Genomic DNA, 13,294 nt, shown 5'->3' on the forward strand with positions numbered 1-13,294 from the left:
ATAGGCCTTAGGCGTTGTACTGAACCCAAAAGATTCGGTTGACCCAGAGTAACCACCTCTACTAGAATACCCATAAGATGAACCTCTCGGAGGCTGACTACTACTCTAGCTAGGAGAGTCACTGAAACTAGACTGGCCTCCATCAATAAGATGAAATATGGAATGAATGGGCTTACTAGACTAACCCTGGGGCTGATAAGGTTGATGTGAAGGTTACCTACCCTGAGAACTATAGTCTCTAAAGCGTAAGCTGCTCTGACTCCCACTAAAACTACCTTGATAATGGGGACTCTTATCATTGCCTTCTTGGACCTCGTGATGTATCTTCTCTATAACTTGGATATGATCAGAAACCTCAGTAAAAGACCAACCAGCCACAACTAAACTTTGTATGAACATGCAAACATGAAGCCTCAATCCTCAAATAAAACACAGAACCCAGTCATACTCAATTATTAAGATAGATATAACATGTTTGTCCAACTCATAAAATCGAATCTCATACTCTAAAACAGTCTTAAAGCACTACTCCAATCTCAAAAACTATTCTCTAAGGTGATCTCTAAGTCTACAGGGCATATATTTCTCAAAAAAAAAAACTTAAAGAACTGAGTCCATATCACTGAGAAAGATCCATATGGCTTGGAATCAAGATAGCCTCGCCACCAATGTCGAGTTACCAAATCAAACTAAAAGGTAGTGTAATCCACACCACGAGTTTCAACTAGGCCTAAATTACGAAGCATATCGTTACAAGCAACCAAGAACTTATAATATCTTCTCTCGACGCACCAGAAAAACCTAGGTAGAGTTAATCTCAAGAATCTACCAAACATCTTTTGCTCCTCAACAAATATAGCAGGATGGACAACTACCAACTGAGCAACTACCAGTTTTAGAGGAATCTCAACTCTAGGAGCTACAACTACAGGTTGTGCTCCTACCTTAGTACCATTTTGATTCGCAAACTGGGCACCATCAAATGGTGTGCCACTAACTAAAACCAAGATCTAAACTAATGCATCCCTGAGCAGTGATGAAGAAATAAAGTTGGGTTGGTCCCTAGACCACCATTGGTTGGGATAGAGGAATCTCTAGTGTAGGTGTAGGAATATGGTCTGATAAAGGCCCCCTATGATAGTCTATGGTTGTGGCTACATCTCTCAAATTTCCCCGACCTCAGGGTCATCCACGTTCCCTGGTAGGATCCTTAATTGTGGACTCGGGGTCATCATCTCATGTAATGGTAGCACGCATCCTAGCCATCTATGAAAGAGTGAAATCAAAGAAATCTTTAGAAACCAACTCAGACTCTTAACACGAAATAAGTGAAAGAAGTGAAGATCTCCTAAGAATATCCTATAACCTCCTAAAGATAAGAAATAGACATCATTGTTCCAATCCGTGGGACTCTGCTAGAAACTTGCTCTTGTACCAATAATACTAAAGAACCTAGTGCTCTGATACTAATTTGTCATAATCCTATTTATGAGTCATGATGACGCCTACTTTACTTCACCAGTAGGTAAGCCAAAACTGTAGATTGAAACTATAAGTAATGGGCTACTTGGCAAAAAACAACATAAATGACAAAAATATACAAATAACTAAAGCACAAGAGATAAATCATAATAATATTGTAAGATAAGAGAAATAAAAGGAGTAATAACATCCCACGACCTAGTAATATTGGTACAAGAACCACTAATCCAATAAGCATATGAGTACTATCATAGTCAAATATACATCAGTCTAAAAAATAGATAGACTAAGCAAAATATAGAAGATGGAGAAAAGGTCAACTCTAACTCCAAGAGCTCACCCTATCTTCGAACTCTGGCTCGTACGATCACAACATCAACTAGTACTCGAATATATACTAAAAAAGTATAGAAATATAGTATGAGTACCAAAGCCACAGGTACGTAGTAGGTATCATCGATCGACTGAGCAAAATCATAATATGAATATAATAAAATGTGAGATAAATAAGCTAAGTCAAGGTAAAAGGGCAAACCTAGAATAACGCTCCAAATATTGTAAATAAATAATTAGAAAGATAATAATAAAGAACAACACAACTATATCTATATAACTGGCCCCTATAAGCCAGGTAATGGAATAACATAATAATCCAAAGTGGTCCCCCATAAGCCTAGCGGATTCAATTAAGAGAAATAATAGTCGAAGTTATACTCAGTAGTCATATCTCGAAGTCATAACTGTGGATCCTTCTATACCGTTGCCACCTAACTCAAATCAATTTTATAACCATCATATACAACGTTTTAATGTCGTACTTGAATCAGAACTCATATCATTATTTTCCAGACTTGAATCGAAACTCATATCATGAAATATCATAAATCACTAGACTTGAACCAAAACTAGTATTATCTCCCAAGTACCCATCTATAATCAATATTCCATACATATAAGCCTTCTAGGATAAAGAACATAATTAACAAAATATGCAAAGTATATTGAATCTACAAGGGACTAATAATAATATTTGCCTAAGGGGGCCAAAGGGGCCTACTTCTAATCCACGAAATTCATACGAAGGCAAATTCTATCTGAACAAGGTTAAGGTATCTAATTTCACTATTAGACATTAAATAAGCCACATTTTGGTCTGAAGATAGAAATTCTATTAAAAGGATGAGTAATTAAGTCAATTATGCATAGTTACTGTTCTTTAGTTGGCTAAGAGGTCCAAATTCTACTAAACATGCCTTCAAGATCTAATTTTTCATCCCAAAACTAGAATAATATCATATTCATCCTATAATTAAGCTCAATCTAAGAGAAAAACAAACCTAGCCTACTTGGACGTCGAAGAAAGCACGGTGAAATTTGCTAAATCACTAATTTCTTTTTTCGAGAAGCTTCCGCACGTCACGATATCAAAATGATAATCTATCATCAATGCAAGAACAACTTACCCATATTGTATTTTATGCTTTGGGTCCAAATCACATAAAAATTTCATGTGGGACTCGCTTGTGGAATTACACTTTCGAAACCATCAATACGTCCCTTTATGCTCAAGGAACATTCACCCTCGAGAATGGATAAATTTCGAGCTCAAATGATGCTAAAATCAACCCAGAAATAGTTTATGGATTTTGGAGATAAATTTAGAAATTAACCATGAATTTAATAGAGACTTACCAAGATTTTGATAAAGAAATGAGTAATATGAGCTTACAAACACACCAAAATCTTCTAATAATGTGTCTCCTAATTTTCCACATTATCTAGGACTTTCACTCTTGAAACTTGTGAAAAAATGGAGAAAATAGGGCTAAAAGGGCATTTAATGGCCTCCAGGTGTTACTTAAGCGGCCACTTGACCTCTTAAGTGGTCACTGCTACAGCGGCCAAGTATCTCTAAAGCGGTACCCACTTAGGCTAGCAGACTAACTGCCACCACTTTAACAGTCAATCTACTGCTAAAGAGGCTCGACTAGTTAAGCCAAGGTCGCTAAATCACCTGGTTGTCCACTTAAGCGCCCGGATGCACCAGCTGAAGATTTAGAAATATTTTAACTCTCCATCAACCCCTTGAAATTCGTTTGAAATCTCTTGAACACAAACGAACTATGCTACCCTTTGAAATTCAACATCTTGGACTCAATAGCGCAGTCAAAATCTCCATCCAAAGGTCATTTTAATCAAATTTTGATCAATAGCCCGACATGAGTCCAGAAGGCTTGAGACCTAAATTATAGGTCCCCCTAATCTAAAATCAATGTTTTGGGTCTGATGAAACTGTCAAAATTGACATACAAAGTTGTTTGACTGAAGTTTATGTTCGATAGCCATGTTTTACCAACGAAAACTTTAAAACAGGAAAGTGACTCTAAAAATCAAACAAACTGTTTGATAACTAAATTGTCAAATCTAACAAGTCATAAATGACTTGGGACCGTTATAGAAAAGTTCTAAACGGTGCAAATGTGTGGAAAAGTAGAAAATGACCTGGAGGGTCATTACATTCTTGTAATATATTTAATGAGGCAACATGTAAATGTATATTCACCAGACGTTATTTTACACGGACATTCAAAGGGCATTATTATATAATATGTAAAAATGTATGTCCATGTAAACATTCTTCTTAGTGGTCAAACATTTTACTTGTACTGTTGCATGAGTAATGGACAAGTCAATAGCTTGACTTCCACCGCCTCAATAGCAAAAGTAGTAGAGAAGTTATTGGTTTATATATAGGCCTCTTCCACTTATATTTATTGCCTTTCATCACTATTAGTTCTATCTTTTTATTAATTATGTATCTTGTCTCCATTTTATATCAATTTATCACATATTTTCTTCAACATTTTTTTATTCCCACTATTTAAAAAAATGAAAGAAAGATGGATGAATAGTATGAAATTTGAAGGAATTGAAAAATTCCATTGTTTTCATCACCAAAAAAAAAATTTCATAGTGAAGCTAGAGAATATTTAAAGCTAGCGTTTGGTCATAAATTCTTAAATATTTTTGGCAAGTCATTTGTAGATAAAGTTTCAATGTGTTTGATCATAGTTACTAAAAAACATATTTCACTCTTTTAAGAAAAAATGAAATATGACTTATACGCATATTTGCTAAAAAGAGTGAAAAAATGAAATATGACACATACGCATATTTGCTAAAAATTATTTAAAATACCTTTAAGTTTGTATTATTATTTTATAATGAACATATTCTATGGTAACTACAAAGTATATAGTATCCACTTGATGGTTAATATAAGAAAAAATCAATTCCATACACAGAATAAAGATATAGGGTGACATAGGATCACCTTGCCTAATACCCCATGAAGGGGAGAAGTAATTAGTTTGGGTACCGTTAACAAGAACAACAATATTGCTGGAGGATATACAATTCATGATAAGAGTAATAATATTAGGGGGAAATTTAAAAAATAGTAAAGTGTGATAGACAAATGACCATTCAAGACGATCAAAAGACTTTTCAAGATCAAGCTTGAGAATGAAATTACCAGTCTTACTACCGATACTTTAAGTAGGCATGGACCCCCTATATCACATCTCTTCTTTACAGATGACCTAAATCTTGTTTCTAAAGCTAACATGAAATCTATTCATACTATCCATGATTGTTTAAATCATTTTACCATCTTGTTCGATCAAAAAATTAACACAGCTAAATCTAAAGCTATATACTCCAAACACTGCTATGTCGATGTTGTAAATCTTATTATCCATCTGGTTAATATCTCCCCGTCTACCTCTTTTCTCAAATACTTAGTCTTTCCCATCCTAAATCAAAATCCCAAAAGTTTCGACTACCAATTCCTCATCGATAATATGAGAAATAAACTTTCTTCTTGAAAATCTAATTTCCTTCCCCAAGCAGGTTGGCTGGTTCTTATTAAATCTACTCTCAATGCTATCCCAGCCTATACGATATAATTTCACAAGTTACCTAAAAAGGTATGCAACATTATTGATAAAATCCAACTTTGGGGTTTGACTACCCAAAAACACAAACTCCATTACCTATCCTGGGATAAGGTTACTACTCCTAAGGAACACGGTGGATTGACACTTCAAAAAGGCGTTATAAAAAATCAAGTTCTTATTTTGAGTTTATCCTGGCGTATCTTCACTAATCCAACTTCTCTATGGGCACGCATGTTACTCGACAAATATAACCATAGGCGTACTCGCCCCACTACTTCATTCATTTGGAATAATACCCTACAAAGGGTACTACTTGCATCCAAGCTACCACTTGGGCCCCAGCCAGGGTCTCATCTATCAATCTATAGATCCAATGTTGGGTTCCAGGTTTTTCTTCGTTAAGGCACTTCCTTCATGGACCTCTTACCTACAATGAATATACTCTTCAACTTTCTAATATTTGGTCTGATCCGGCCATAACTAGGAATGGGGAAAACTCTCCTTTGAAATTCCCAATGCCTTCATTGCTAGGGCTAATACAATTCATCCGAACCCTCACATTGGCAATTGGGATAAACACTATTGGGCTTATAATAGCAAGAACCTATTTTTGATTAAATCGGCCTATACCATGCTTTGTGATCCTTCCATTTCAAAGTACAGCTTCTATTGGATCTGGAAACTTAAGACTTATGAAAATATTAAACACTTTCTTTGGATTTGTTCGCACGGTAGGCTCCCTACTTCTGATTATCATAGCTTCATAGGTATTCTTCGGGATTCATACTGTCCGATTTGTCAATTAGAACCTAGAAAATTTCTCATATATTCACTCGGTGTTAAAAAAATTCTAGTTAGATGTGGGTCTCAATCTCTCTTCTATGGATACTACTCAGCATTGTCTTATCAGCCTAAAAAATCTCTTTCCCCATTTTATGGTCCCCTCCTTTGACTGGATGGTTTTGTTATTTACAACGTTTTCGGGTACAAAAATCTGTATATACATGCACCAATAACTTCAATACAAGTTCAAGTCTAGGACTAGAACACTTCTAAAGTTCCTTAAAACCTTCAACACAAGATTATAAATAATCTATCCAAGAAGTATGTTAACTTTTAGAAATGAGATGAAACAAAATTTTAAGTCCAAGTCCCCCGACTTCACGGAGTGTCCTTAAGGAATAACTCCCCTTACTGTACCCGAGGTTATGGAATTTTCTCCCAGGATAAAATGGCCTTTAATCCGAATAATAGTGGTACCTCAAATTGTTGGATTCTTCAAACTCACTCAACAGTTTAATGATCACACAGAGTTTTTATATAGAAAAAGAGTATTTTTGCTGTCAAAAATCATGCAAATACCCAAGGATTATATCAGGTATTTACAGCCTTCAATGTATCCTTTTAGAAAGGATGTATTGGTTCAGTAGAAAGGCATCTTTTTAGCAGCAGTAACGTCCCTACGCCTAGTCTGTGCTGGACATGCGCCTGCTCAACAGCCGTAGGTGATGTTTGGCTGAGCCCGTAGGTCACCCTACAGCGTGAAACAGTGTGCCTTTTCCCTTGAAGGGTCGCATCCCTTCGTGATGCATTACGTATGCTTCTGCATGGCGTCAAAAATATGCCCGCACTTGGAGAAAAATAATATTATCAGATTTTGGATTTAAAATTTCAATTGTAAACAAGTTTCAAATGATTTTATCTAAACAATTAGATCTCATTGATCGATCATTTGAAAAATCCAAATCCAAATCCAAATCCAAACCCGATCCAAGCGAGCGACGATGACGGTGCGAGGCACCACCTTGTTCTTGCCTCACTATCCATGTGGAGTTAGTGTTTCTTATTATAAACACTTACAATTTCTTTTCTCCCACTAATGTGGGAGAATCAGAGAACTTTCCTTTAAAAAGAGTAAACTTTCCAATTTGAAAGTACACTTTCTAAATTGGTGTCTCTCTTTCCTCCATCATTTTTCCTTGATTTTCCATTCACATATACACCTTGAACCCAATAATCCCCCATATGAATGGGGAATGACTATCTTTTAAATAAATTTATGGACAAGCATGTGATCATTTAGCAAAGGCTAATTCCATCTAGATAAGTAGGTTTTCCTTTGAACTTTCCGTATTGAACATGCATCGGATGCACTCGATCCATCGGTACATTTGATATCTTTGAACCATCAAGCTTTAATGTACACCTAGACAACACATGTCACACAACCAGCTTTTTTACTATTTATGGTTCTCACAATTTTATTCTTTTCAACCATGAACATGTTCTGGTTTCATAAGCGCTTAGAGAATAGGCCTTTACTAACATTCTCCTTGAAACGGCTTCCACTTTGCCCTCACATAGGTGATTTCTAAACGTTCAATCCTATAGTTTAAACTATTTGGTTGAATCTACCAAATTTTGATAACCGTTAAATCTGTCAAATTTAGATAATCATTAAAAGACTTTTCACTTTAAGTCTTATCCTTGTTTACTAAACATTGTCTACATCATGAGAATGGGCTGGGTATTGACAATGTTGAACCCGTTAGTCACAACTTTGTTTGATCTCTTTAAACCTAGCTCTTGGAATCTCCAGTCTGCTAGGTAGAGTTACCGCCATGCTGACTTGTCCTAGAACTTAAACCCATTCCCTTGGATATCCTCTCAACTCCTTCTCTAGATAGGCCTTTTGTAAGTAGATTCGACATATTACCCTTTGACTTTACATAATCAACAGTGATAATTCCACTAGAGAAAAGTTCTCTAACGGTATTATGTATTCATCTTATGTAACGAGATTTATCATTGTACATCATGCTCCCTGCCCTACCTATTGCTGCTTGGCTATCACAGCGTATACATACTGGTGCCACTGGTTTGGGCCAATAAAGAATATCTTCCAAGAAATTTTGGAGTCATGCTGCTTCTTCACTAGCTTTATCTAACTCGATAAATTCAAATACCATTGTAGAGCAAGCAATACAAGTCTGTATGGATGATTTCTAAGAGACCCCTCCTCCATCGATAGTAAATACATATCCACTCGTGGATTTTACTTCGTTCGATCCGGTGATCTAATTTGCATCACTATATCCTTCAAGTATCGCTGGATATTTATTATTATGAAAAGCATAGTCTTGAGTGTATTTAAGATACCCCAAAACTCTTTTCATTGCCATCCAATAAGTTTTATTAGGATTACTCATGTACCGACTCAATTTACTTATAGCGCATACTATGTCTAGTTGTGTACAGCTCATTATATACATTAAACATCCCAATATTCTTGCGTACTCCAATTGTGAGTCATTTTCACCTTCATTCTTTTGAAGTGTAAAGCTCACGTCCAATGGAGTTTTGGCAATACCGAATTCCATATACTTGAATTTGTCAAGTACCTTTTTGATATAATGAGACTGTGACAATGTCAACCCTTATGGAGTTCTATGGATTCTTATTCCTAAGATCACATCCACAACTCCAAGGTCTTTCATATCAAACTTGCTCTCAAGTATTTATTTTATTTCATTTATGTTCGAAATGTCTCTACTGATGATCAACATATCATCCACATACAAACACACAATGACTTGGTAATTTGGAGTGTCTTTAATGTAAACACATTTATCACATTCATTTATCTATAACCCGTTTGCCAACATGGTTTAATCAAACTTTCATGCCATTATTTAGGTGCTTGTTTGGTCCATAAAGTGACATAATAAGTTTACACACCTCATTTTTCTTTCCTGGAACCACAAAACCCTTAGGTTGTTCCATGTAGATTTCTTCCTCCAATTCTTCATTTAGGAATACTGTTTTCACATCCATTTGATGGATTTCAAGACCATATACTGCCTCCAAGGAAATTAACATCCGAATTGACATTATTCTCATTACTGGAGAGTATGTATTAAAGTAATCAAGGCCTTCCTTTTGTTTGAAGCCTTTTACAATAAGTTTTTCCTTATACTTATCAATAGTACCATCAGCTTTCATTTTCCTTTTGAAGATCCATTTAGAACCGAAAGGTTTATTTCCTGGAGGAAGATCAACGAAATCCCATGTATGGTTGCTTAAGATTGAATCAATCTCACTATCTTTTGCCTCTTTCCAAAAAGATGAGTCCGATGATGGCATCGCTTTCTTAAATATTTGAGGCTTATCTTCTAAGAGAAATATTACAAAATTTGATCCAAACGAAGTTGACGTTCTTTGATGTGTCTTGCATCTTGGATTCTCATCATTATGTACATTCTCACTTGGTTCATCTCGGGATTGTTTAGACCCCCACTAGATTGTTCATATTTGTTTGATACGGGTAAATATTTTCAAAGAATTCAGCATTATCTGATTCAATTACCATATTTTCATTAATATCTGGATGTTTGAATTTATGAACCAAAAACTGACATGCTTTACTACTTTTAGCATATCTTATGAACACACATTCCACCGTCTTAGGTCCTATCTTAACCTTTTTAGGCATAGGAACTTGGATCGTTGCTAGACACCCCCACACTTTGAAATATTTCAAGTTGGGTTTCCTTCCTTTCTATTTTTCATAAGGAATGGATTGTGTCTTACTATGGGAAACTCTATTGAGTATACGGTTGGCTGTAAGGATAGCCTCTCCCCCACAAGCTTTGTGGTAAACCTGAACTTAAAAGTAAGACATTCATCATTTTCTTCAAAGTTTGATTTTTTCTTTCTGCAATTCCATTAGATGGAGGTGAATACGGGGTTGTAGTTTGATAGACAATTCCTTTCTCTACACATATTTCAGCGAAGGGAGATTCATATTCTCCGTCCCTATCACTTCTTATCATTTTTATCTTTTTCTCTAACTAATTTTCAACTTCAGTTTTGTATTGCCTAAACGCATCTATTGCTTCATCCTTACTATTTAGCAAATAGACATAACAATATCTTGTGCAATCATTGTTAAAAGTTATGAAATACTTTTTTCCACCATGTGATGGTGTTGATTTCATATCACAAATGTTCGTGTGTATTAAGTCTAAGGAATTGGAATTCCTTTCAACGGACTTATAAGGATGCTTTGAATACTTTGATTCCACACACGTTTTGACACTTTGATTTATTGCACTCAAAGTTTGGCAAAACTTCTAAGTTAATCAGTTTTCGTAATGTTTTGTAATTAACATGGCCTAAATTTTCGTGCCATAAATCGTAAGACTCAAGAAAGTAAGAAGAAATTAAACTTTTATTGATTTCAATATTCATTACATTTATTTTGAATGGGCCCTCATTGAGGTGGCCTTTTTCTAGATACACTTCTCCTTTACTAAGTACATTTTTTTCAAAAATAAATACACATTTGAATCCGTTATTGTCTAGAAGTGAAACTGAAATCAAGTTCTTCCGTAACTTCGGAACATACAAAATATTGTTAAGTGTCAACACTTTGCCGGAAGTCATCTTCAAGCACACTTTTCCTGTTCCTTCTACTTTTGCAGCAGCGGAGTTTGCCATGTAGATCTTTTCTTCTACTTGAGTTGGAGAAAACGTACAAAACAACTCCTTGTTAGCACAAACATAGCGGGTGGTACAAAAATCCATCCACCATTTATGAGGATTTCCCACCATTGTTGCATTTGGAATGCATAGCACATAGATCATCTGTTTTTTAAGAAACAACAGACTTGTTGTCTACCATTTTATACTCTAGGAATCTTGCAACAAAGAACTTTTTAGTTCCTACATCCTCCATCTTGTACTTCCGTTCTAGCACTCCCCATAAATATTTCGATGTCTTTGTTCCACTGTACATATTGTAAAGGTCATCTTGGAGACCACTCAAGATATAATTCCAGCAAAGGAAATCTGAGTGTTTCCAAGCCTCCACAATCACAAAGTATTCTTTTTTAGAGGTTCCCTAGGGCACCTTCAGAGCTTTCTCAACCGTGAACCTTTGAAGAAAGAGACTGGTGAGGTAGAAGAACATTTTCTGCTGCTATCTCTAAAAGCCAATACCCGCAAACTTTCTGAGTTTCTCTGTTGGTACCATCGGCGGCGGAGCATTTGTGTGATATGTTGTGGAAATACTAGTTTCCCCCACATTCATTCCAGCCTCTTGTACTTGACTATCGTTAGTCATTTTTCTATCACAACAAGACAGTACCTTTAGTATATCGAAATACTTATTACAAAATTGCAGCAAATTTAAACACTTCTTGTTTCTAGTTTAATGATGAAGTTTTTATGACTTTCAATCGTCAACCGGGTGATATTTAACTTGTGATGAAGATTTTATGTCTTCAAATCACTAGTTAAGTTCAAACAGAGTAGAAAGCTTAAAGCTTTAATCTCTAAAAACAAGCTATACAGATTCCGAAATGGTTATTACTTAAGATTGTTATTTACAACATTTTCGGGTACAAGAATCTATATATACATGCACCAATAACTTCAACAAAAGTTCAAGTCTAGGACTAGAATACTTATTAAGTTCCTAAACACCTTCAACACAATATTATAAATAATCTATCCAGGAAGTATGTTAACTTTTAGAAATAAGATGAAACAAAATTTTAAGGCCAAGTCCCCCGACTTCACAGAGTGTCCTTAAGGAATAATTCCCCTCACTGTACCCGAAGTTATGGAATCTTTCTCCTAGAATAAAATGGTCTTCAATCTGAATAATAGCGGTGCCCCAAATTGTTGGATTCTTCGAACTCACTCAACAGCTTAATGATCACACAGAGTTTTTGTATAGAAGAAGAGTGTTTTTGTTGTCAAAAATCATGCAAATACCTAAGGATTATATGTAACGCCCCGAAATTGGGTTCCGAGACGTCACACGGTGCTTAGGATCATAAGTGACCCCAAGTTAACCCTTCTACTGGCATAACTCATGAGTAACTGAACAAAAAGTATAAATCTATACAAATCTGTGGAAAATAACTCTTTTCTAAATATGATAGATACAAAACTAAATTTACAAGATTACAACTTACTTTTACAATCAAAACTGAAATGGAATATATCAACTTCTACTGACTATCTATGAAGCCTCTACTAGTACTGACTATAGGTAGCTGGGTCATGACTTCCGACTATCCCAACTCAATATGGATGGATAAAGAAAATACAACACTTCTCGAACTGTATAACTAACTCAAGCCCTTAAATCAAAAGGACTCATCACCTGCTGACTGGATGGCACGAACTGACTGGATCTGAAGATGTAAACTATACCTTTTACCTACATTCCGAGAAAATGTAGCCCACATACGAATATGTGGGTCAGTACCATGGAAACGTACCGAGCATATGGGGGTGCAATGCATATATAAAATAATATCTTAATATCATCACAGTTTATAAAATTATGTGTGCTGATATAAATGACTCACTTAGCTCAAATTAAAATCATCATAATCAAAACAGAGTAAAATATATCGGGTAAAACATGTGAGTCATAATAATAAATCTCAATTCACTTCTATCTCAATTCCAAATCATCAAAGCAATCAAATCTCATAACAATTCTCTTTGGAATATATGTTCATTAAATCTTTCGAAAACAATGACTTTCTCAAACTCAGTCTTTCAAATAAATATATTTTCATCTCAGATAGAAGAATAAGACTTTTTATATTAGATAGGAGAATACACACACACACATTGGGAGTCTCTTACAACCGACATAAACCATGTGAGCTACATGGAGTCCAACGTCTAACCCACGTTGGGGAAAGCTGTCCTATCCTTGCCATCGAAGTAGGACCATAAATCATCAATCCAAACACTAGTGATCACTATATAAATCAGCCTCAGGCTTATATCCTACGGGGGCACGTAGTTCTAGGGAAGTACCAAAATAG

The sequence above is a fragment of the Capsicum annuum genome, unplaced genomic scaffold (genome assembly GCF_002878395.1).
Source record: "Capsicum annuum cultivar UCD-10X-F1 unplaced genomic scaffold, UCD10Xv1.1 ctg3303, whole genome shotgun sequence".
NCBI lineage: Eukaryota > Viridiplantae > Streptophyta > Magnoliopsida > Solanales > Solanaceae > Capsicum > Capsicum annuum.